Source organism: Schistocerca cancellata, chromosome 9, assembly GCF_023864275.1.
Source record: "Schistocerca cancellata isolate TAMUIC-IGC-003103 chromosome 9, iqSchCanc2.1, whole genome shotgun sequence".
NCBI classification, from domain to species: Eukaryota; Metazoa; Arthropoda; class Insecta; order Orthoptera; family Acrididae; genus Schistocerca; species Schistocerca cancellata.
The window spans coordinates 307,688,145-307,711,439 of NC_064634.1; the positions used below are offsets into that span (position 1 = coordinate 307,688,145).

General features: G+C 39.5%; 1 protein-coding gene across 1 annotated transcript in view; it reads right to left on the bottom strand.

The window, feature by feature from the left end:
- Positions 1 to 1,796, bottom strand: part of LOC126100615 (UDP-glycosyltransferase UGT5-like) — a 73,859-nt gene extending 72,063 nt beyond the window's left edge. The window contains exon 1 of the mRNA XM_049911241.1: positions 1,605 to 1,796. The gene's annotated coding sequence lies outside the window, so the exon portion shown is untranslated. The remainder of the gene's footprint in view (positions 1 to 1,604) is intronic.
- Positions 1,797 to 23,295: the final 21,499 nt, after the last annotated feature.

The following is a 23,295-nucleotide window of genomic DNA, read 5'->3' on the forward strand; positions in this document are numbered from 1 at the left end:
TTGTGCACTCCATTCCTGTTCCTGGTACACTGTGATTCATCGGTGAGTAGTATGGTAAACAGAAAGTGTAGCTCCTGAGCACGCAGCCCTAGCAATCAATTACAAAAAGCTTTTCTGGATCGAAAATTTGTTTCACAAAGACATCCACTCTCTGTAGATAGCTGGATAAAGAACCTGCTCTCGTAAAACACTATCCACACTGTCGTGTAACACATTCTCACGTTCAGCTACTTCGCCGGTACTGCTGCCATTATTGCCCTTGATATGACGTAGTTCTCTGCCTTCCAAATCAGGTGTCCTAACACTATACAGTCTTCCACAATGACGTAACCTTTCGTCGGACGAGTCTGTCTCAACAATACGTCGATATTTTATTTATTCGATGTGTCTGTTAGGAAATCTTTCAGCAAACGAACGTCTAGCTTCAGCTGCATCACAAACTCCAAGTTCATGTACAGTGTGTAGTAGTCCGACACGACAACGGTAGGGCAGACGTCACGACCTTGGCTGGAAGTCAGACACAACACGTCGGTCTCAAGCCAAGGTGGCTAACGCATACTATTATTAGGTGGCGTCCCTCTCGGAACTGCCGGCCGGAGTGGCCGTGCGGTTCTAGGCGCTACAGTCTGGAGCCGACCGACCACTACGGTCGCAGGTTCGCATTCTGCCTCGGGCATGGATGTGTGTCATGTCCTTAGGTTAGTTAGGTTTAATTTGTTCTAAGTTCTAGGCGACTAATGACCTCAGAAGCTAAGTCGCATAGTGCTCAGAGCCATTTGAACCATTTGAACCTCTCGGAACTCGCCTAATCGATTCCTGGAGGGGGAAGAATGTTTAGAATACACTAAACATCAGGCCAGTAAGAACTGTAAGAGTAAGCTTTCAGTATTGGTTGTGTTTTCAATATGATTTGTTTATTTACTGGTTTCATGGCGACCAGGATAAACATAGGCTTTAACTCAACACTTTCCAAAACAAACATTTAAGAAAAGAAAGAAATACCTGTCGAGCAAAGTAGGAAATATGAAAACAAAAAGAAACGAAACACACATATAGCGACAAAACTGTCTCTGCAACTATGACAATAATAATAATAAAAATTGACCATATGTGTACACAGAGCATTTTGCTTCTTTTTTATGGCATCTATCCATTCCCCCAGAGATTTCCCAAATATTACTTAACATCCTGTATACACATTCTTCCCATACTTCCTTTTCCTTCGGCGTTTGTGCTGAATAGGTCTTTGGTCACATAAGCACCTATGATATCTATGTTCTTCTGTCAGCAACATTGTCGTCACACCACTTCATCACTCGTGCAACTTGTATCACAACAGCTAAAGTAGACAAGACAGCAGGCGATAGCTCTGTGTACTGCCAGCACCGAAGTGGTGAGGAGGCAAACTTCCTTTGTTAATCCGCTAATAGACCGACAGCCAGCGAACACTCCCGAATGTGAACCGCCGAGCACGACCGAATGCAATTCGCTTGCACTCGCCTAGTGTTTAGAACTGAGAGGACTGTCACTCGCCGACGTTGACTCGCTATATTCACTCCGGTGTAAACCAGCTTATAAAGACTGTACAAAAGTTCAAGACTTACCTTGGGCGAAGTCACGAGGACGAATCCCCAAACAGTTGTGCTAATGCGCACGTGTGCCACTGCGATCTGTGACACCTCATGGACGCCTTGGAAGCGACGTCTGCTGAACACTTCAGTTGTTATGCAATCGAAGGAGATGACGTTCGTCTGCGGTGAAGATTATTCTATTGCTAGCACTTTGTCAAATGAAACGGCGGTTGCGTCAAGCGGCTCTGGTGTCTGGGTAGTGAACTACTTCGGTTGCCGTATTTCACGGAGTGTGCCTTAGATGGCACCACGTGGCAGAAGCAACGCACTCTGTGGAATTGAGTTTACGCGTCGAATTGTAAGAACTGCCCACGCAGTTTGTGGCAGTAAACGTTAAGTGATGTGGGTCTGGCAACAACTTACGTACTGTCGTCGTAAATATAAACTGGAAGAATTACGTGGCTTGCTATTCCATTACAGGAACCGTCGCAAATTACGATTGCGAATACGATTCTGCACAAACCGTACATCAAGATATAGCGTACTCCGTGAGGAACCTTGCGGTATGTGTGCAAGGTATTTTGCATACCACAGGTGTTGGTAAGTCTCCGTGTGAGCTCGAATCTGCCTTATTTTACCTTCAAGATCTAGGTTTTTTGTAGTGTGGAAAATGGACGATAGACCATTGTTATTAAGTGCGTCGAAATGTACAGATCGCTGCCGCGATTGTGGGATATTATGGCGGAAGAGTAGAAGAACAAAAAAAATCGTTCAAATGGCTCTGAGCACTATGGGACTTAACTGCTGTGGTCATCAGTCCCCTAGAACTTAGAACTACTTAAACCTAACTAACCTAAGGACTTCACACACATCCATGCCCGAGGCAGGATTCGAACCTGTTGTAGCGCCTAGAACTACTCGACTACTCAGGCCGGCAGGAGAAGAACAGAAGTGTTATGAATGATGGCCAGTGTAATTTGTTGCTCAGAAAATACAGGGAACGGTCATAAAGGGAAACGTTTATAAAAAATTTAATCAATACCAGTAGAAAGCTGTGAGTAAAGGTATATAAAGATATTTATGTCTGTTTATACAATACTTTCCCGAAGATAATTCTTTAGCGCAAGTACGTCACATGACATTTACCATAACTGTGTCTCAAATACTGTGAGGTTAAACTGCACTTGTAATTTCAAGCCTTTGAAGAAACTGTCAGTAGCGAGGTAAGGTACAGTGATAAATAAGCACTGATTTGCCGAAATTGCGCCTCTCATTGTGTTATTTTATTTTTTGATGATGATGATATGGGCGTCCGCAGAAATTTATTTGGGGGGAGGGGAGGGCGGGAAGGGGGGCAGTGTAATGTAATGTTAAACCACGAACACAGAAAAGTTGTCATACCTGTAATCTTTTCCTTTTTTTTCGTGCAACCTCACTTCTCTCGACGAAGCTTTTTGAGTGACTTTAGTGATCATTTACGCTCCTTGAACCAATTTTTCATTCATCTTTCCTTTCTGCTTGCAACAACATAATTACCACAGCATCAGCATCTTTATCGCCCAACATTCAGAATAACAGTAGCAATGCGCAATATTATTCGCAATTTAATTGTAAAAGTTATTGAACAGCCATGAGAAAATGTCAATAATGCTGTTATATTGTTGGCCGTGTGGGAGCTACTTAATGATAATTGCCGCCATTGGTCGCGAAAAATTAAGGGAATTCTCATAAGTAATCAACGTTGACATTCGATCGACTCTGCCGTAGAAGCATTCCCCCCCAGCGGACGTACGAAAAGCAAATGCAAGGGCGGTAGGAATTGTTCTGACAATGGTAGACGATAATTCGCTTGGTATACAAGACCACAAAAGATATGTGGGCACGTTCGAAAATTCCCATATGCGTTTTGATTTGTAAGACAGAATGTTTGCTTTAAAGGAATATATGAGCATCGAGAAGAAAGCGGACGAATCGATGTTAGATTAGCTTGCTAGACGCAACGCATCGCTTTTCAGAGCACGTAGTTCCAGTGTAGAATGATCAGACAAGCAAGCAGCTGTGCATACGTCGATGGGTCTGCCTACCGTAGACGAAACTTTTGCAAGGAAGTATGCAGTGTGATGAGGCGAACTTCTCTGTAAAGAAACTCGAAAAATGTGTTTTAGAGGAAAAAAACATAGACTGAACTGTTCAAAGGGGACGAGGCAACAGCCGTTGTGGCAACAGTCACGGTAATTAGGTAAAAAACATGACCGCGCTCCACGAAGTTTTCGTTGTTTAAGAGCATGCACATATTGGTAAATATCGCCGACAATTTGGCGATCGCGTTTCAAGAAATGAGCAGGCAAACCATAAATGGGGCCAGACAAAAGATCCTCAACTTCTGTAACACTAGTAGCTAGCAAAAGTCAGTTACCAGCAGTGAAACACAATGACACAAAATGTCATCCTACAAATGAATTGCGTGCGACCACGTTGGGCATCAACATTCACATGCGACATACACCACTTTCCCAGAAAACAAAAGAAACGATATACGTGTTCTGGACAGTAGAACAACAGACCACATGACTTACCAACGTGAAAAATTCAACACTATTCACAGGACGTGAAGAGTCACTAAAAGTAGATTGTGGTAAATATCTGCAGAGGTCTGGTTTCGCCACTGTCCACAGATACCTATCAGGAGAATATGGAAGAGAAATAACAGGCTTGCACAATAAGTCGTCTTAGGTTTGTGCACAAGTTCGTAGCGTTTTTGTTTTACGGTATCCTTGTTGGCATGGGTTTGTTTATGGAGTCACTTTTTATTTGTAGTTCTCTGTTGCTGTTTGAGTATACATATCGTCATTTTGTCATTTGGAGTAGTAAGTGGAGCTGTGGACGCTAGGAAATAGAGCGTGAAGTGGAGAATTCGGAACATTTTCTACGTGTTCTTCCGTTTGAGTTCAGTCGAGTGGTGACATAAGCGGAGGCAGCCAGCACCATTTGTCCCGTGTATGGGATAATACCATTGGACAGAGATCGACAAGAAAATCGTTCTCGTATGAAGGAGAATCGTTTTGATGTTGGTAACTCCTCACGTTCAGGAAGAGCTTCGCTTCGGGGTTTGATGGAGAGCGTTTAAACGCATTACTCGACAACTATTTATGTTAGTGTACACGAGAAGTGCCAAATGTGATGAACTGTGATCATTCCACCAATGTGCGACATTTTCATGCGAAGGGAAGATTCAGAAATCGAGTGTGTACGTACCGTATGCTCTAAGACAAAGTCTCAAAAATCAAGGGATAATCATATCTGCATTTCTGCTGCTCGTCATCAACTGGTTTGTGAACAACACCGACCGTTCGTATCCTGTATCGTTATTGGTGACGAGAAATTGTGGCTTTATGCTGACGCAAGGTAAAGAATGGAGTGGCTGAGCCCAAACGAAGCAGCAACTCCCCTTACAAAGACCTGCACACATTCACAAAAGATAATGTTACGCATCTGGTGGAACAGCGACAGTGAACTGTACTACGAATTGCTTCCCCAATATCTAACCAACACTGCTGACGTAAAACTTCCTGGCAGATTAAAACTGTGTGCCGGACCGAGACTCGAACTCGGGACCTTTGCCTATCGCGGGCAAGTGCTTTTTTTTTTTTTTTTAATCTCACTTTGTTCGCTTTTGTTCGTTGCATCTGCTCAGGGCGGACGTCGTAAGACAACCATTTATGTTCGTTGTTGATAGATTGACTCAATTTTTTTATTACAGAGGGCACGTAACCCTCTGACCGAACACGCTGAGCTACCGTGCCGGCTAACAAAATGTAGTGGACTGACAAGACAGCCAGTCCACAGTGACGGGTAACCGAAAGGCACGCGTTTACACACGCCGGCTAGCGTTAGGTCTGAAACAGGATACGTAATGAATGCTATAAAGAAAAGTACGTAGCTGCTGGAATACTTAACTTTAATCCATCATTTGTATACAGCATTCTGGATGGTACAAGTGAGACTCTCTCTAGATATGGTTAATGGCGCCTTGCTGGGTCGTAGCCATGGACTTAGCTGAAGGCTATTCTAACTGTCTCTCGGCAAATGAGGGAAAGGCTTCGTCAGTGTAGTCGCTAGCAAAGTCGTCCGTACAACTGGGCGAGTGCTAGTCAGTCTCTCAAGACCTGCCGTGTGGTGGCGCTCGGTCTGCGATCACTGACAGTGGCGACACGCGAGTCCGACATGTACTAATGGACCGCGGCCGATTTAAAGCTACCACCTAGCAAGTGTGGTGTCTGGCGGTGACACCACACAAAAAAACTCATTATTGAAAATTTCCGCTCGTTTTTACGCAAAATCGCACGCAGCCGGTAGGATTTGAACCTACGCTCCCAGAGGGAATCTGGTTTCGAGTCAGACGCCTTAACCACTGCACCACGACTGACTTCTTTTTTTAACTCAGTTTTTTTATTACAGAGGGCACGTAACCCTCTGACCGAACACGCTGAGCTACCGTGCCGGCTACCATCTGAGCTACCCAAGCACGATTCACGCCCCGTCCTCACATCTTTACTTCTGCCAGTACCTCGTCTCCTACCTTCCAAACTTTACAGAAGATCTCCTGAGAACCTTGCAGAACTAGCACTCCTGAAAGAAAGGATATTGTGGAGACATGGCTTAGCCACAGCCTGGGGGATGTTTCCAGAATGAGATTTTCACCCTGCAGCGGAGTGTGCGCTGATATGAAACTAACCTAACCAACCTAAGGACATCAACAACACCCAGTCATCACGAGGCAGAGAAAATCCCTGACCCCGCCGGGAATCGAACCCGGGAACCCGGGCGTGGGAAGCGAGAACGCTACCGCACGACCACGAGCTGCGGGCATACATTTTTCTCATGTACCCGTATTATAATAATTTCTCTGTCTAAGTTTCGAGGGAAAAGAAATATAACAAAATGATCTAAAGAGACGAAAAGATACACTCTTTTGCTGATTTTTTAGGTGTCTTCACTTCTTCTCTTGTCTTGGTTGCGTGTAGACGGACATCTTGCGAGTGCTGGCAAATGTAAGCATATTTGTACTAATTAGGCAGATAATATATTGATTTAATATTATTGTTCACTTTTAATTTGTAAGAGGTGATCCCGATTTCATGTCCGCCTTCCTTTGAATTAACCTGAATTCGAATAATTTACAGTTCAACAAACGCAGCGGCCGATGCAACCAACGACGCCATTACGTGGCGATATTAACTTATAAAATTTAGTGGAAGCGGAAAACTCGCCCGCTATTAACATAATATACATTTTTCTCCACAGCCGCCCGACGCTGCAGAAAATGCGTAGCTTAAGATTCTTATTTTCAGTACAACAGCCGAGAGCCAGAGCCAGGACTCCGACTACAATGCAATGGTTAACGGAGGTAAGAAAAAATACTCTCGAGCATAGGTGGGCCGCAATTGTAATTAATTACTAAAGATTTTTTGCTTTAAAGTGAACTGACTAGCCGAGGAAATTAATATGAAAAGTTTATTCCATTGTTCAACTTATATGTTCATGTTTTAAGATTCAGCGAGTCTAGCGTTCATTAACGTAAGAAATTATTTTCACTAAAGATCCGTATTGTTAAAAAAAGAGAACTTCACAAAAGCATTTCATTCTAAATCAAAATTGAATGAAATACACTTTTGATTAAGGCCCACCACGTAAGTCGGCAACAATCACTGCTACCAATAAATTTCTGTAGTAAACAATAAATTAATTTACGACGGCCCATGGACGCGAGACGTTACATGTTTATATACAAGGGGCTTGCGTTAAGTAACGCACCACATTCTTTTTCTCGGCCAGTTTCGGTTGAAAAAACGTTATGGAACACGGTGCAATATTCCCGCTTCAGCCGCTATAGTTTCATGAAGTTCCGACTGGTGGCGGCACTATACGTAGCCTTCAAAATGGCATCTGTAACGGAGATGCGTTCCAAGCAGAAAGCAGTCGTTGAGTCTCTTTTGACACAAAACCAGAGGATCACAGATATTCATAGACGCTTGCAGCACATCTCTGGAGGCATGGCTGTGAATAACAGAAAGGTGAATCATTCGGCGCGGCGTCTGTCATCATCGCAACAAGGTCGCGCTAACGTGTCCGATCTCCCACGTGCCCGGGTGGCCTCGCAAAGCTGTGATTCCTGCAAAATTTGGAACGTGCGGACACTCTCAATCGAGATGATCGACGGATCACAACCAAACATCTCGTTGCACAACTGGACCTCTCTGTGTTTGACACACTCCCCCACTAGTTGGGGTACTCAAATGTGTGTGTGCCTGCTGGGATCGTCGCTGCGTAACAGAGGACCTTATAGAGCAACGAAGGACCATCTGTGCGCAATCACCTGCGCATTACGAGGCTGATCGTGAAACATCACAGGCGATAAACATGCGTTCGTCACTTCGAACAAGAAACAAAGCGGCAATCCATGCAGTGTTGCCACACCACCTCTGCTCCACAGAAAGCCGCATCCTGAGCCAGTAAAATCGTGGCGACGATCTTCTGGGACTCCAAAGGGATTTTTCAGTTTGATGTCCTTCCTCATGGTGCGACGATCAGTTCTGAAGTGTACTGTGCTACCCTCAGGAAATTGAAAAAAACGACTTCAGCACCTTAGTCGCCACAAAAATACGAAGAGACTGCTCCTTCTCCATGACAACGCAAGGCTTCACGCAAGTCTGCGCACCCGAGAGGAGCTTACAAAACTTCATGGACTGTTGTTCTTCCTAATCCATCCTACAGCTTGGATCTCGAGTCTTCTGACTTCCATTTGTTTTTCCGTGGGAAGCAGTAGTGGATGATGAGGAAGCTACTGATGCAGCAAGACGTTGGCTCTGATGTCGAGCAGTAGAGTGGTACCATGCCGGCATACAGGCCCCTCTCCTCCCCCCCCCCCCCAGTAAAGTGGCGTAAGGCCGTCATATTAAATTGCAGACTATCTTGAAAAATAGTGTTTTGTAGCAGAAATAGTGGGGAATAAAATGGGGTATTGGAATCCTTAAGCAGCAACCTCCTTCTAAAAAAAAAGAAAAAAGAAAAAAAAGAATGTTGGGTTACATTGGGTTACATACTGAACATAACAAAAAGTGTGATAAATTTCCATGACTGAATCGAACTTTTTCGTTGCGCCTGCGCGACTGATACGCTTGTTTTTTCCGAAAATCGTATAAAGAATTTCAGTTCATTGTTGAGAGCTCTCTAAATTGGTCAGTGTGTCAACTGCGATTGAAAATGAAGAAAACCGAGTTTCATAGTGCTACTAAAGATTTTCATTTGAAGGGTTGGTCTCCCACACACATATAAAAAAGTTGATGAACTTCAAGCGGACTTTGCACCAGCATTGAAGATCACTTCCGTTTGGATTTATGAATTTAAACGTGGTCGGACAAGCAACGAAGATGAAGGGCGCTCATACAATCCAGTTGAGGTCAGCACAAAGGAAACCCTTGACAAAATCCAAGATATAGTAATGCAAGACTGCCCAACAAAAATTCATGAAACTGCTAAGACTATAGATATTTCAACAGAGCGAGTGCCTAATATCCTGCATGAAGAGTCAAAAATTGATAAATTCAGTAAATTGGACTGGGTAGATGTTTGCAATACGTCTGACTCAAATGGAAAATACAAAGCATTCACTAATAAAGTTACCTCCACTTCTGAAATTTGTTTTCCCCTAAAGGTAACTCAAATCACACAGAAGTCAAAAAATGAACTGTGGATTACACAAGGAATAAAGGTATCAATTGGGACAAAAAGGAGACTGTATGCACTATCTAGGAACAGCTATGATGTTAGAATTGTAATGTATTACAAATAATATTGCAAAATATTGAAGCAAGTAATCCAGAAATCGAATCAGCTTTAATATGAGAAAAAGATAATTACATCAGGTAACAAAATAAAAACTGTATGGGATATTGTGAAGACAGAAACAGGTGGGGCCCAAAAGGAAGAGGAACAGATAGCTCTAAAAATAAATGAGACTTTGGTAACAAGTACATCTAGTGTTGCAAACCTCTTAAATAAGTATTTCATTTCTGTTACTGACAGCTTGGGATTATCAGATTCGGTGAAGAGTGCAATCGAGTATCTAAGACCAGTCTTTAAAAATAACTTCAGTAAAATGGAAATGACACTCATGCTTCCCAAAGAAGTAGCATCCATCATAAAATCCTTAACATCTAAGTATTCAACTGCGTATGATAACATATCAACAAAGTTAATCAAAGAGTGCTAATGCGAATTGAGTTCTATCTTAACTTATTTGTGTAATCAATCTCTTATCAGATGAACATTTCCAGACTAGCTAAAATATGCTGTAGTTAAGCCTCTTTACAAGAAGGGGGATAAAGAGATACCATCAAACCATCGAACAATTTCACTTTTACTGGCTTTCTCAAAAATATTTGGAAAGGTTTTGTTCAAGCATCTCCTTAAGCATCTGACTGCAGATAATATATTGTCCAAGTCACAGTTTGGATTTCTGAAGGGTTCTGATACAGAGAAAGCTATTTACACTTACAGTGAGAATGTACATAATTAATTAGAAAATAAATTATAGGCTACTGGTATTTTCTGTGACCTGTCAAAAGCCTTTGACTGTGAACCACAGCACTCTCTTAAGTAAACTAGGATATTATGCTGTCACCGGCAATGCTGCGAAATGGTTTGAAACTTATCTAACAGGAAACAAAGGGTGTCATTGCGAAATACCTGTGCAGTAAGCAGTCAGTCTTCATCTGACTGGGAATTAACTACATGTGGTGTTCTTCAAGGTTCCATCTTGGGTCCATTGCTTTTTCTTGTGTACATTAATGACCTCTCATCTGTTACATTGCCAGATGCTAAGTTTGTTTTGTTTTCAGATGATACAAACATTGCAATAAGTAGCAAGTCAAGTACAAATTTAGAAATAGCTGCTAACCAAATTTTTACTGACCTTAATAAGCAGTTTAAAGTTAATTCACTTTCATTAAACTTCGAGAAGACCCACTATATGCAGTTCAGAACCTGTAAGAGATTTCCTTCCAGCATGAGTATAACATATGAAGACATGTGGATCGAAGAGGTTGACAGTGTTAAATTTCTAGGATTACAACTCGATAATAAATTCAGTTGGGAAGGGCATACTACAGAATTGATTAAGCGCCTAAACAAGTCTGTATTTTCTGTGAGAATGATGTGAGATGTAGGAGATATAAATATAAAAAAAGCTTGCATACTTTGCTTATTTTCATTCTATTATGTCATATGTGATCATATTCTGGGGCAACTCATCAAACCGAGCAAAAGTTTTTAGGGTGCAAAAGCGTGTGATAAGACTCATTTGTGGTGTAAATTCAAGAACATCTTGTAGAAACCTGTTCAAGGAACTTTGTATTCTAACCACTGCTTCTCAGTATATTTATTCCCTAATGAAATTTGTTGCAAGTAATGCATCTCTATTTCCAGCCAATAGCTGAATACATAGTATCAACACTAGGAATAAGAACAATCTACATAAAGACCTAAAATCACTTACCTTGGTCCAAAAGGGGTCCGGTATTCAGGAAAACACAATTTTAATAAATTGCGAGCAATCACTAAAAACTTGTTTTCAGATAAAGCACCATTCAAACAGAGTTTGAAAGACTTTTTAATAGGCAACTCCTTCTAAACTATAGATGAATATCTTAACAGACTCTGTTAAGCCAGCTTAAGTAAAAACATCTGTTACATTTCAGTTTTGACAACACTTGGTCACAACACTCAAGATTAGGTATTTTGTTTATGTTGTTGTTACTGTGGTCTTCAGTCCTGAGACTGGTTTGATGCAGCTCTCCATGCTACTCTATCCTGTGCAAGCTTCTTCATCTCCCCGTACCTACTGCAACCTACATCCTTTTGAAACTGCTTAGGGTATTCATCTCTTGGTCTACCTCTACGATTTTTACCCTCCACGCTACTTTTGTGTATGATAAATTTATTAATAGTGCATAACAGTGTCTCATTCTGACAGTATCTTAATTCTGTAAATATTAGCTGTTCCAGTTTATTGCGTTGTATTAACCTATTTGGACTATCTCCTAACAAATGATTGGGGCAGTAAGTATTGTATTCAAATGTTTTATGTTTTTGTGTTATACTTTCTGGCATGTTCCACACCCACGAAAATCATCTCTTTTTTGGGTCTATGGAACGAAAACTGAATCTAATCTAATTGATCTAAGAATTTGCTACGAAAGATCTGTGTGCAAGATGGGTGGCACAGCTGCTCAGGCATCAGGCACAACATTTCAGTACAAAATCTTGCAATGTTTAATCGCAGTCCACAAGACTTTTTGCTCCAAATTGTGAATATTACACACCAGAGTCAAAACGGCAGTGAAAACAATAGACGAGGGGTGGTGAAAGTACACCGAAAAAGGCTAAGACCATTTTGTCACCTGATAAGGCGATGACCAGTTTTTGGAATTGCCAAGGAATAATTACTCATATGCTACTTGGAAATAGCAGAAACATAACTGGACCTTGTTGTGCTTCATTGTTGGATTGTTTGAAACTTGTGTTGGCTGGGATAAGACCAAGGTTGGTTCGAAAACAAGTGCTTTCACCAGGCTAATGCACTATCCAGCACACCAACGACAACAATGGTGAAAGTAAATAAACTGGGCTGATTCCTCATCCAACCTGTTCACCAGACTTAGCCCAAAGCGAATTCCTCCTGCCTTCTAACTAGAAACTTTGGCGTACTGGCAAGAAATTTTCATCAAATAGGAACTGATAGTGGCAGTCAACGAGTATTTTCACAGTTTGACAGAAACTATTTTTCCAATGGAGTTTAAACGCTGGAAAACCTCTGGACTATATTCCTAAAAGGAGACCATGTCGAGAAACAAAGTGAATTGTTTACAGAACAAACATTTTTCTTGCTTTTTTGTCAGACTTACCAAACCACCCTAATATGCCTCCGCATTCATCGTTTTCTTAAGCGGAATAAGAGGACCACGTTGTAACCACATCACCATACCGTAACGCCGCCTCCTCCGTACTTCACTGTTGTCGCTACACATGATGCCAGGTAACGTTTTCCAGTCATTTTCCCATGTTGGACACTTCCATCGGATTTTCTCAGGGTATACCGTGATTCATTACTCCAAATCACTTGTTTGCAGCCACCAGCTGTCCACTGACATCGCTCTTCATTCCCAATCAAGCATTGCTTAGAACCGAAAACAGAAATGTGTGGCTTATGAGGACTGCTCAGCCATTGTACTCTGTTCTTTTTAAGTCGAAAAGCACACTCACTGTGCTCGCTGGACCGCTAGTAGGGCTTTGGAACTCACAAGTGTTACATCTCCTGATATCATGCGATTGTTTACAGTCATCCTCCGCAATGGCTCAAATGGCTCTGAGCACTATGGGGCTTAACTTCTGGGGTCATCAGTCCCCTAGAACGTCGAACTACTTAAATCTAACTAACCGAAGGACATCACACACATCCATGCCCGAGGCAGGATTCAAACCTGCGACCGTAGCGGTCGTGCGGCGCCAGACTGTAGCACCTAGAACCGCTCGGCCACTCCGGCCGGCCCTCTGCAACGCTCGACGGTCCCTGTCAACCAGTACGTGAGGTCTGACTAATCTTGATTCAGCTGTGGCTGTTCCCTCCTGCTTCCAAACCAGGTTCACATCACCAGTAGTCGACTTGTGCAGCTTGAAGTGTCCCTAATGGGTCTGTTATCCATCCAATGACCAGCCCACGTTCGAAGCCATGATCACTCACGACCGACCCATTCTGCTCTTTCCTGTTTCTCTACTCACAACACAACATTCACTGCTTGCTTTTATACATTCGGGTCCGCCTCTCGTGACACCTGGCGACCAGTTTCCCGTTAGATAGGGGTTTCCGCATACTTTTGATCAGATAATGTATGTTCCACGTTATGGTGAAGATTTCCCTTCTGTTTACTTCAAGGAAGAATAGACAGTCTCGGTTGCAAAATGGTCTTTATTTATTTAATTTGAGGCGCATTTATTCAATTTGTGACACGTTTCGCTTTCACAGGACTATCATCAGACATCTACATCTACATACATACTCCGCAATCCACCATATGGTGCGTGGCGGAAGGTACCTCGTACCACAACTAGCGTCTCCTCTCCCTGTTCCACTCCCAAATAGAACGAGGGAAAAATGAGTGCCTATATGCCTCTGTACGAGCCATAATCTCTCTTATCTTATCTTTGTGGTCTTTCCGCGAAATGTAAGTTGGCGGCAGTAAAATTGTACTGCAGTCAGCCTCAAATGCTGATTCTCTAAATTTCCTCCTTTCCTCCAGAGACTCCCATCCGAGTTCCTGAAGCATTTCCGTAACAGTCGCGTGATGATCAAACCTACCAGTAACTAGCAGCCCGCCTCTGTATTGCTTCTATGTCCTCCCTCAATCCGACCTGATAGGGATCCCAAACGCTCGAGCAGTACTCAGGAATAGGTCGTATTAGTGCTTTATTAGCGGTCTCCTTTACAGATGAACCACATCTTCCCAAAATTCTACCAATGAACCGAAGACGACTATCCGCCTTCCCCACAACTGCCATTACGTACTTGTCCCACTTCATATCGCTCTGCAATGTTACGCCCAAATATTTAATCGACGTGACTGTGTCAAGCGCTACACAACTAATGGAGTATTCAAACATTACGGGATTCTTTTTCCTATTCATCTGCATTAATTTACATTTATCTATATTTAGAGTTAGCTGCCATTCTTTACACCGATCACAAATCCTGTAAAAGTCATCTTGTATCCTCCTACAGTCACTCAACGACGACACCTTCCCGTACACCACAGCATCATCAGCAAACAGCCGTACATTGCTATCCACCCTATCCAAAAGATCATTTATGTAGATAGAAAACAACAGCGGATCTACCACACTTCCCTGGGGCACTCACCATCGAGGACAACGTACTGGGTTCTATTACTTAAGAAGTCTTCGAGCCACTCACATATTTGGGAACCAATCCCATTGTAACCTCCCAACAGAAAAGTTCCGAAACCTCCCAACAGTAAAAATATAATTATTTAATTCACATTCAGTGTAACTACCCAACAGATAAATTCTGTAACCTACCAATAATAAAAACGTGACTAATCTCTCAATAAAAAATGTGACTCACTTACAACCTTTCAATAATTGACTGTGTGAATTTAAACTGGTAAATTTTAGGAGTCAGCAGTGCTGCGTCATGACCCTGAAAGATCATTCGGAATAAATTGAAAAATCTTACCTCAATTACGTCGCCTGATAACGCGTATATATATACTCCTATAAGAAATTTTTCTGGCGCAGCTCAGTGCAATGCTGGCAGATAGATTTGTCATGCATAAAAAGAAACAACTGATTTTTCTTTACAATAATCGGGATGACCATGGATTGGAGAAATTAGTAAGTTCTTTAAATTGAGATGAATGATTATTAAAAATTAATTTTTACAAATAAGATTGTTATTAAGAGATTTTTTAAACATTTACATGGAACTAGATATAACAATACTACATATGCGCGAGGCTGCTTTTACCTTATACTACGATGCTCAGGCTCCGCCATCGCTCCCCACGACTGGCCTAGCCAACTTCATACACACCACTGCTCGCTACTACTTACTGCTACTGACAAACAGTTCCTAGTGTTGACAACACTGCTTACTGGTCTGACATTCTCTTATAGCTTACATATCGCAGGCAGCGCATGAGCAATGCATCGAAATTACATCTGCTCGAGTGCGCTAGCAACAGATTCTTTAGTCATGGACCTCTTACATAACCCTCCACTGGGGGGGGGGGGGGCAAAAATTTGGCAGCGATGGTGAGTCAATTGGTCTTGCCATGAGCAACAAATTTTTCTATAATCTATTTAGTTAACTATGTCTACAGTCACAGAGTATATACATTATTGATAAGTGCAGAACATATTAAGAAATGAAATAGAGTGCACACACACTGAGTTCAGAATGTATTAAGAAATGACAAAATGTATACCCAATGAGTACAAAATATACTAACAAATGACATAAAGTGCACACACACTGTATAAGTCTTTAGCATTTTTTTACAAGAACTGAATTCATTAATAAATGAAATAAAGAGCACACAAACTGTAAAAGTTTTTAGCATTTTTTTTACAAGAACTGAATAAATTAAGAAATGAAATAAAGTGCACATGTACTGTAAAAGTCCTTAGCATATTACAAGAACTGAATACAACAAGAAATGAAATAAAGCACACACACAGTGTAAAAGTCTTTAGCATATTTAGGACAACTGATCATATTAACAAATGAAATGAAGTGCACACGCACTATATAAGTCTTTAGCATTTTTTTACAAGAACTGAATACATTAAAAAATGAAATAAAGTGCACATGAACTGTAAAAGGTTTTAGCATTTTTTTACAAGAACTGAATAAATTAACAAATGAAATAAAGTGCACACACACTGTAAAAGTCATTAGCATATTACAAGAACTGAAGACAATAAGAAATGAAATAAAGTGCACACGCACTGTAAAAGTCTTTAGCATATTTAGGACAACTGATGATATTAACAAATGAAATGAGGTGCACACGCACTGTATAAGTCTTTAGCATTTTCAACAAGAACTGAATACATTAACAAATAAAATAAAGTGCACACGCACTGTAAAAGTCTTTAGCATTTTACAAGAACTGGATACATTAAGAAAAGAAATAAATTGCACACACACTGTAAAAGTCTTTACCATTTTACAAGAATTTAAACATATTGAGAAATGAAATAAAGTGCACACGCACTGTATAAGTCTTTAACATTTTTACAAGAATTAAACTTATCAAGGAGTGAAATTAAGTGCACTCGCACTGTAAAAGTCTTTAGCAGTTTTAGGACAACTGATCATATTAACAAATGAAATAAAGTGCACACAGACTGTAAAAGTCTTTAGCATTTTTTACAAAAACTGAATACATTAACAAATGAAATAAAGTGTACACACACTGTAAAAGTCTTTAGCATTTTACAAGAACTGGATACATTAAGAAAAGAAATAAAGTGCACACACGCTGTAAAAGTCTTTAGCATTTTTACAACAATTAAACATATCAAGGAGTGAAATAAAGTGCACATGCACTGTATAAGTCTTTAGCATATTTAGGACACTTGATCTTATTAACAAATGAAATGAAGTGCACACGCACTGAATATGTCTTTATCATTTTACAAGAATTTAAACACTCTGTATAAGTCTTTGCCATTTTACAAGAACTAGGAAAGGAATGGGAAGGATTGCATCATGGTAGTAGCACAGTAGGTTGCACATAGCTGCACTGAAAATCCATATCTATCTACAGAAGCACAACACCAAGTGAGACAATCTGAAGTTCTCTTCCCTGAAATATTTATCAGTGTAGCCAAGACACTGAAATGTTGTATTCATATTGTATGTTATCATTTTGGTAGTACATTAGGTACACCAAACTGTAGGTCCAAAATAACACCTTCATCGTTCAAGGTGGTGGACAGCTTGATATGTCAACACCACATTCTTGTAGAATCCATACTCTTACAGCAACGTAGAATTAGTGCAAAAACCAAATATAGTGCTCCATGATCATCAGGATGGACAGGACATACGGATATTGCAGTAATTGCTGGTAGTTAGGTCAGATGGTGAAGGACATTAAGTCTTGTGCTAGTCATCATTCAGAATTACACTAGTGTATCAATTGATTTGAGTAATTATTGGCACTCATTGACTAGTTACTAAACATTTCTATGTATGTATGGAGTACTACAATCATATCTTATTACAGTAATTATTGGCATAGTATTTATGCATAAGTCATCTCATTACAGTAATCAGTGGCATTCATTTATGCACATGTCATCTCGTTACAGTAATCAGTGGCATTCATTTATGCATAAGTCATCTTGTTACAGTAATCAGTGGCATTCATTTATGCATAAGTCATCTCATTACAGTAATCAGTGGCATTCGTTGGCCAGTTACTAAACATGTAGCAAGTATTGAGTATTACAAAACACTATTCATAACTCATGTCATTGTGGTAATTATTGGCATTCATTTATAGAGTATAACAAAATATTATCTACAGAAATTATTGGCATAGCATTTATGTATAAGTCATCACATTACAGAAATCATTGGCATTCATAAGACAACTCATTACAGTAATTATTGGCATTCATTGGCCAGTTACAAAGTATTCATATAGTTTTACAAAACATTATTCAGTGTTATTCACAAGTCACCATTTAAAACAGGAGTTATTGAGTGTAGCATCAAGCTACTGGTGTTTATATATGATATCATGTAAGTGAAATAAGACATATTTAAAATGTAAGACATTGGAACTAGTATTCAAGGTGTTTAGTCCAATAATACATAGGAGTAATGGAGTCAATACACCAGAGAAATTTGCATTATCTTTAGGACTAGAAATATATCTTAAACTGGTACCATTATTTAGTTGTATACTAGTAATAGTTGGGACTGGTAATAATTTTTTTTGCTAGCAATGCATTGCGTTGGGATCGATAATTAATTGCTGGGTCATGAAAATATTTGCTTTGACTTATTGCTGGAAATAAGGATTAGTAACGTCATTCGTCATGAGTCAGCTGTAGCAAGGTTATGAGACAAGTACAGTATATGTGATCACACTCATAAATGATAGACATAACTCGGTAACAAAAAAATGCAAGTACTAGAACAGGTTTAATAACTAACTGCTTATAGCATATTAATATCATGAAAAGCTTATCCCGGAAAAATTACAAATGGGTTATTGAGCTGAAAGAAAAAATGTATATTATGCTGAAAAGTAGTCAACTTCAGATTAACAGGTAATGAAACGTGTACTCAATATGCATGTACTCTAGCTGTCTTCCCCAAAACATTCACTCATTATACAATGTGACATAAAACATACTGTCAAGAGGAACTGCAACAAATACTTAAATAACTACATAGCATATTTTAACTAACAGAAAATATATAAACTTCATCATCATCCTCATCTGCAAAGAAAAACTTCATTATTCATATTATCATAAGTTCATCATTATCATCATCTGCAAAGAAATACTTCATTATTCATCATCACATTACCAGTCTCCTCATACAACTATTCATTATCATTCATTACTTCATATAGTATAGAGTTTTCTTACTTCTAGCATATTTCATCACTAAAATTAACATGTGTAGTTCTGTCTGACAGCTTGCATCAATCGCCTCATGTTCTGAAAGAAAAATAATTAGTTAAGACTGCTATTATACAGTGTGTATAGTATATTCTGGTTAATGCTTGTTAATTCTGATCCATTTACTCTTCATGACAAGGTATTGCATTTTTTTTCTTTCATTCAATTGTGAAATTTCCATTTCATAGTAAACCACTGTTGTACAATTTATTTCCTTTACATGGTATTGCTTTGTGAAAATGATGAATATGGATTAATATTTTGCATTTAATTCATATACCCATTAAATAAAAACTTGTTTCTAGTGATATAACTAAGCATACAGCATAGCATGACAGAAAACGTATTATGTCAAAAACATAGGCAGTTTTCAACTGCAAAAAATGTACACACAGTATCATAATGTAGTAGCAAAAAAATGTAGAATACTCAAGATATTGAGATATCTTAAGGAAATAAGGAAAAACGTCAAAGTCAACTGGTGTTTGTTACACCTTAAAGATTTCATAGTGCATACAGAGAAAAATTCTACTTTCGAGAGGAAAACAATCATACATACACAAAAAATGGAAAATGTGCACGGTCTGATGTCTTACGACAAGAAAAGCGACCTGATAACCTTACCTTGCCGAGCATTTGCCAAGAAAAAATATAATCATCATCAGTAAGTGGTCATATAAATATCTGGAAATGGCATTAGTGTGATAAATCATAAAGTATGTTCATTCAATAAAGGGTTTAATATTGGAGACATGGTGATTGCCCTTGCTTTTTCTGGTTCTCAAAGTTTCGACGTGCACTACATTAGGGTGAGGAATGCTTCGTATTCTATATGGACCTGCGTATAGAAGCTCAACTTTACTACATCTACTCTTTCCTCTGTTGGATAAATAATGCGTGCGTACTAATATCTTCTGTCCAATGTAAAAGTCACGGTGTGTACAAACCTGTTTCTGCTGTCGTCTCCGGCGCTCTGCGGCACGTTTGATGTTGTTGAGCGCAATGTCAATTATTTCCTGGTGACGTAGTTACGCAACGAGTTTAAATTAATGTCAACAGAACTTTCACGCACACTGGATGCGAAAGTAGACACGAAATTTGACCAACAGAATCACCAAATTGACGGTTCGTTTTAAAGTGACAGATATGAAAAATGTTGCAGTCTCTAACACGTTACAGCATACGCCATATTCTAAACATTTGTCACACTTACACAGCCAGTGTAACTTAGGTGATTTAGAGAGAGTACGTGACTATAGCAAATAGCACTATTATCATTCATTACTTCATATAGTATAGAGTTTTCTTACTTCTAGTATATTTCATCACTAAAATTAACATGTGTAGTTCTGTCTGACAGCTTGCATCAATCGCCTCATGTTCTGAAAGAAAAATAATTAGTTAAGACTGCTATTATACAGTGTGTATAGTATATTCTGGTTAATGCTTGTTAATTCTGATCCATTTACTCTTCATGACAAGGTATTGCATTTTTTTTCTTTCATTCAATTGTGAAATTTCCATTTCATAGTAAACCACTGTTGTACAATTTATTTCCTTTACATGGTATTGCTTTGTGAAAATGATGAATATGGATTAATATTTTGCATTTAATTCATATACCCATTAAATAAAAACTTGTTTCTAGTGATATAACTAAGCATACAGCATAGCATGACAGAAAACGTATTATGTCAAAAACATAGGCAGTTTTCAACTGCAAAAAATGTACACACAGTATCATAATGTAGTAGCAAAAAAATGTAGAATACTCAAGATATTGAGATATCTTAAGGAAATAAGGAAAAACGTCAAAGTCAACTGGTGTTTGTTACACCTTAAAGATTTCATAGTGCATACAGAGAAAAATTCTACTTTCGAGAGGAAAACAATCATACATACACAAAAAATGGAAAATGTGCACGGTCTGATGTCTTACGACAAGAAAAGCGACCTGATAACCTTACCTTGCCGAGCATTTGCCAAGAAAAAATATAATCATCATCAGTAAGTGGTCATATAAATATCTGGAAATGGCATTAGTGTGATAAATCATAAAGTATGTTCATTCAATAAAGGGTTTAATATTGGAGACATGGTGATTGCCCTTGCTTTTTCTGGTTCTCAAAGTTTCGACGTGCACTACATTAGGGTGAGGAATGCTTCGTATTCTATATGGACCTGCGTATAGAAGCTCAACTTTACTACATCTACTCTTTCCTCTGTTGGATAAATAATGCGTGCGTACTAATATCTTCTGTCCAATGTAAAAGTCACGGTGTGTACAAACCTGTTTCTGCTGTCGTCTCCGGCGCTCTGCGGCACGTTTGATGTTGTTGAGCGCAATGTCAATTATTTCCTGGTGACGTAGTTACGCAACGAGTTTAAATTAATGTCAACAGAACTTTCACGCACACTGGATGCGAAAGTAGACACGAAATTTGACCAACAGAATAACCAAATTGACGGTTCGTTTTAAAGTGACAGATATGAAAAATGTTGCAGTCTCTAACACGTTACAGCATACGCCATATTCTAAACATTTGTCACACTTACACAGCCAGTGTAACTTAGGTGATTTAGAGAGAGTACGTGACTATAGCAAATAGCACTAGCCTTAATTTCCTCACGTAATTGTTTTTTAGTTTCGTTACATTGCTCAGCAACGGCTGTAATCTGTTCAGTAAGCTGTTCAGTAGAGGTGTCAAGTTTTTATTAATCTGTTTGAGATTTTCATTAAGTTGTTTGTAATTGTTGTCTTGTTTTTCATTCGACTGTTTGAGATTTTCATTGTTTGTTCGATTCATGAAGTTGTAGCAATAATGCCATAACATGATCCATGCCAATATTACCTACTCTACTCTCTGTGCTGTGTGATGGTGTATCTGCATTTGTCACGTTTTGTGTAACCATTTGGTCATTCTCTGATTTTTGAAACGGTTTGCCAATTGGATGTGCACTGTTGGTCACTACACCGGAATCAAATAAATCTGACATATTTTGAGTACATTGTTCACCTTCGTTAGAAACAATTATCTGTTCGCTACGTAAATTTTGCAAATCAGGCGTGTCAAACTGGACAGCGTTCATTGTAACGGAACGTGCCGCGTCATCAATTGTTACATTTACGGTGGACATAATAGAATTTGATTGCTCAACATTAGGATCAATATCATTACTAGTGATCGGCACGCACTGATTATCTGTAATTAGGGGACTATCACTATTACACTGAGTGTCGCAAGCATTATCGGTTAAATTATTCGAGTCGGCTTTCTCACTCGTTGCACATCGCGATGTGCATTTTCACAAATCAAAGTTAAGCACAAAATCAAACAAAGACAAAGCAAAAATGGAACAAATACGATATCAACAAAGAGCAATAAATTTCCGATGATCTGTGAAAGAAGGAGTGACAAATTTGTAAATGCGTTGCGCCAGATGCAAGCTACATTTAACAATATTGTAAATAAGAGCAGATATATGACTACTTCTCAGAAATTCACGAAGATACGATCCTGGCCGGTTGTCGCCAAGTGTAACCTCCCAACAGAAAAGTTCCGAAACCTCCCAACAGTAAAAATATAATTATTTAATTCACATTCAGTGTAACTACCCAACAGATAAATTCCGTAACCTACCAATAATAAAAATGTGACTAATCTCTCAATAAAAAATGTGACTCACTTACAACCTTTCAATAATTGACTTGTGAATTTAAACTGGTAAATTTTAGACGTCAGCAGTGCTGCGTCATGGCCCTGAAAGATCATTCTGAATAAATTGAAAAATCTTACCTCAATTAGGTCGCCGGATAACGCGTATATATCTGCTCCTATAAGAAATTTTTCTGGCGCAGCTCAGTGCAATGCTGGCAGATAGATTTGTCATGTATAAAAAGAAACAACTGATTTTTCTTTACAATAATCGGGATGACCATGGATTGGAGAACTTAATAAGTTCTTTAAATTGAGATGAATGATTATCAAAAGTTAATTTTTATAAATAAGATTGTTATTAAGAGATTTTTTTAAACATTTACATGGTACTTGATATAACAATACTACATATGCGCGAGGCTGCTTTCACCTTATACTACGATGCTCAGGCTCCGCCATCGCTCCCCACGACCGGCCCAGCCAACTTCATACACACCACTGCTCGCTACTACTTACTGCTACTGACAAACAGTTCCTACTGTTGACAACACTGCTCTCTGGTCTGAGATTTTCTTATAGCTTACATATCGCAGGCAGCGCGTGAGCAATGCATCGAAATTACATCTGCTCAAGTGCGCTAGCAACAGATTCTTTAGTCATGGACCTCTTACACCATATGCTGGTATCCTAGTTAGGAGTCTTCAGTGGAGCACCGAGTCAAACGCTTTCCGGAAGTCAAGGAATATGGCATCCGTCTGATACCCTTCATCCATGGTTCGCAA